The following is a 4,377-nucleotide window of genomic DNA, read 5'->3' as shown; positions in this document are numbered from 1 at the left end:
ACAAGAAGGAACCGAACCACGTCCAACAAGGTGATCCAGTGACGAGACCCAGAAACGGTGAAAAGACCAAACACACGTCGCCCAAAGAGGCGACCAACTGAACGACCGACCAACGGTAGATACCACGGCCATCTCCATCCGTCGGACAGTTCGTGTCGCGAGCTGTCGGCGAGTACTGGCTGTCCGTGCCTGCTTAGCGCTCCCTCCCCGAATGCTGCTACCTCCCGACTGCACTTCTGCCGCGTTCCAACTCAACGACTCCATGTTCGATCTCGAATTGACTGCCAGACACACGACAACCAGAAAATACTATCAGTCGAACGGAATAGTACGACAGTGCACTTATCTATACGCGCTGCTGCTGCAGCTCACGGGCAGACAAGACACCATTTCAGTGACACCAGTAATTGAAATTAAAATGACGAGGCGGCCGCACGGTAAAAACTATATGTTAAATAAAGGTGGCACGAACATGAGCCACGCCCGCATCTCGTGGTCGTGCGGTAGCGTTCTCGCTTCCCACGCCCGGGTTCGATTCCCGGCGGGGTCAGGGATTTTCTCTGCCTCGTGATGGCTGGGTGTTGTGTTCTGTCCTTAGGTTAGTTAGGTTTAAGTAGTTCTAAGTTCTAGGGGACTTATGACCACAGCAGTTGAGTCCCATAGTGCTCAGAGCCATTTGAACCATTTTTTTTGAACATGAGCCACGCACGGCTCATTCATATTTGTAGGCTACAGTTGACAAGAAAAGCGGAAACAAAGCGCAGAGACCACTGTTACCAAACGGGGAAGTTCCATAATGAGGCTCACAATGCATGCCACTTGAAATACCAACTGCCACGACATAATTTCAGCGGGTGTGATGCTCACTTTCTTGTTGAGCTCTAGGATCATTTTAGGATAGAGAATGATAAGGTCAGTGCTGTACCTGACATCGTAGGAAAATATAGTTCATTCTCCTGCATTCATTACGATTCACATACGCACGTCTTCCGAAACTCACTGAGACAATGCTGCGAGAGTGTATGCACATAACCAAAGCCGCATATCCCAAAGGTGCAAATTTACAGCTTGTGCGAAGAACTGGTCTTTCTTACGATTACCTCGATTCGAGCGAGAGACTCCAAAAACCCACGTTGCACTATGTAACCACGTTCGTCGGAAAACTCATAGGCACTGCCTTGACAGATGAGAAATGTAGGCACACAGTGGATGTTTGATAGGAGATAAAAATCATGTAGAGTATTTTGCTAAACTGGAAGTGGAGACTGATGCGCGCTTTCTTGCAGACGTTTTGAGTAATTCCGAGGTGTATGCCTGGTTACATACATTCGGGATGCCACTGTCTGTTCCACTGCTGCAGGGATTTAGTGGGATGCAGTATTAAATCAGAAACATATCAACATAGAACTGTTGATCTATGTTGATATGCTGATTTCTTGAAGCGGAGAACTTTGCCAGCGCATCCACAGGTACATCAAGGCGAATAACCCACGAATAAGTAAGTAGGAGTACAGGATCTCTGACGATTTGGGTTACATCCTTTTTTTTGTATGCAGGCAATTTCTAAGAGCATTTCTTGCATCAAAATCTCCATTTGGAGAGTTCCGATGACTGTCCAAGAATGAAATCGTCAGACTGGAGGAAAAGATGCACCATGCAGCTGCTGATGCTGGCAGGGGATATGTCCCGGAGGTAGACATGGAATATCCCTCCAGTTTGCGTGACGTGCACGGCGACTTGCTGCTGTGCCCAGAGTGCCTAGTCCCACAAATTGGTTCCGCCAAGACACTCATGATAACCATGGGGAACAAGCGGTGATACACTCAACAGTATAGAAACCTCATGTTGGGGTGAAACTTATTACAATCAACCGCAGCATCCTCTTCGACCAGCGTCCCTTGCTGAAGGAGCACATTGACGTTAACACCCACGACATATGAGTTTAAAGAGAGATTTTTATTTTTCGGCGAAACCATGGAGAATATTAGAACCCACTGCGAAACTCGTTTTGTATACCTTGGGGTTGGGTGTTGTGGAGCAATAGATTACCTCACCAAGCCAGACTACATTGATGAAAAAAAAAATCACAACACAAAAATGGAGTAGTGTGTCTCAAACGAGTCTTGGAAGCCATGTTTCTACGTCTGAAAAATAATGTATATTAAAATTTCTCACCAATCACACAAGACTGGCGCTAGTAGCACCAATATGAGGATGTAAATCAGGTGCGCTTTAAAAATACGCCATAACTGTCGTGAGCGTTAGTTACCTTTGAGACTGGACGTGGTGAATTGATGTTAGTCAAGAACATCTTTAAGGTGACAAATACGGCATTATCAACACCTCACTGAATTCGAATGACATCGCGAAGGAGGGCTAAGAGAAGCTGGATGTTCCTTCTGCGATACTGCAGAAAGACTCGGCAGGAATGTAGCTGCTGTAGATGACTGCTGACAGCGGTGGTCACTCGAATGTATGGTCGCAAGAAGACCGAGCTGCAGACGCCCACGTGGCACTATCGAGAGAGAACACCATCATTTTGTCTCATGTTCAGATGTGTGTGAAATCTTACGGGACTTAACTGCTAAGGTCATCAGTCCCTAAGCTTACATACTACCTAACCTAAATTATCCTAAGGACAAATACACACACCCATGCCCGAGTGAGGACTCGAACCTCCACCGGGACCAGCCGCCCAGTCCATGACCTTCGGCTCATGGCTCTGGCCTATCGTACTGCATCTGCAGCAGCAATTAGAGTAGTAGGTGGCACCACAGTGACACAACGAACTGTTACGAATCGGCTACTCCAAGGACATCTGCGGGCCAGACAATATGTTTTGTGCATTCCACTGACCCTTCACTACCGCCATTTGCGACGTCATTGGTCTGAAGCAAGACGCCACTGGAGGGCTGCTGTAGGACTGTTGTGTTTTCTGATGAAAGCTGGTGCTGCCTCTGTGACATTTATGGCCATGTGTTGGCTACAAGGAGATCAGTTAAGCGCTTGAAATCCACACCTTAAGTTACGGTCTGATGTGCGATTTCATATGACAGCAGAAGCATTCTCTCGTTATCCCACACACCCTGACTGCGAATCTTTATGTTAATCCGGAGATCCGACCTGTTGTGCTGCGAGTCATAAACAGCATTCCAGAGAGTGTTTTTCAAAAGGATGACACTCGCCCACTTACCGTTGTTGTAACCCAACGTACTCTGCAAAGTGTTGACAAGTTGCCTTGGCCTGCTCGATCACCATATGCGTCTCCAGCTGAATTGACTGATCAAGTGAAACAGGCATTGGCTTTCTCCCACAAACTGACATTCGGCACCTGCTCAACACAATACATGCACATTTGCATACTTTCATTCAAAATTCCGGCCGTTACACCTGTTAATAATTGGCCGACATTCCACCTTTGAATGACTTATCTCATGCTTATATTTACCTGCGATCTTGCAATGTTAATCTCTTAAATATATTACCTACACAAATGTATCTCGAAATTTCATTACTCTACATTAATTACTTTCTTGGGGTTGCGATTTCTTTTCCATCAGTGTACAACTGCGCCACAATCTTTAATGAAGGCCTAGTCCAGTGATGTGCAACCCATGGCCCATGAGCTGTTTGTGGCGCAAAGCAAGTATCAGTGTGTCAATGTGGCCCAAGAAGTGGGCATCTATCACACAATCAGTAAGTGAAAACACTGCTTTTGTGTAAAGTAATGATAAATTGAATATTTTAAATATGAAACTCCCACCACACAATGCTATTCTCTCATTGGTCCATGCTGTGTTCTGTCTGTCTCTTTTCTCTCAGCATTACTGTTAGTGTTACATATGTTATATGTGTCCCGCTACTACACGTCTTCTTCCAGTGTGGCCCGGATTAGCTAAAAGGATGCACACCCCTGGACTAGTCATTGTGAAGATAGCTTAGGTTTTAGTTGAGGTCATGAATCCTCTGTATATCGGTGTATATATTCTGGACCTTCCCAAACTGCACCTGTACTGACTCGACTACAAAACTGCGAAACCCATGGTAGCTGACTTTGTAAGAATACACGTAGTTTCTTCTAACAGATGAAAGGCTGTGCTCTATATAAAGTAATTAGATACAACTCTGAGGAATTCAACATGTCTCGATATGCTGCTCTTAATTCTTACATCATAACACCACAGAGATTGGAAATTTCTGGTAGGTTCCTAGGATTACACACTACTTAATATAAAATAAACTACCTTGCGCTTAGGACAACACCTACAACCATGCCCTAGGGAGGACTCGAACCTATGGCGGGGAGAGCTGCATGAACAGTGGAAAGGCGCCTCAGGACTCGCGGATACCCCGCGCGGCTAACACCACAGAAATAAA

This window comes from Schistocerca americana, chromosome 5 (genome assembly GCF_021461395.2).
Source record: "Schistocerca americana isolate TAMUIC-IGC-003095 chromosome 5, iqSchAmer2.1, whole genome shotgun sequence".
Classification (NCBI taxonomy): domain Eukaryota; kingdom Metazoa; phylum Arthropoda; class Insecta; order Orthoptera; family Acrididae; genus Schistocerca; species Schistocerca americana.
This window is presented reverse-complemented; position numbering follows the sequence as displayed.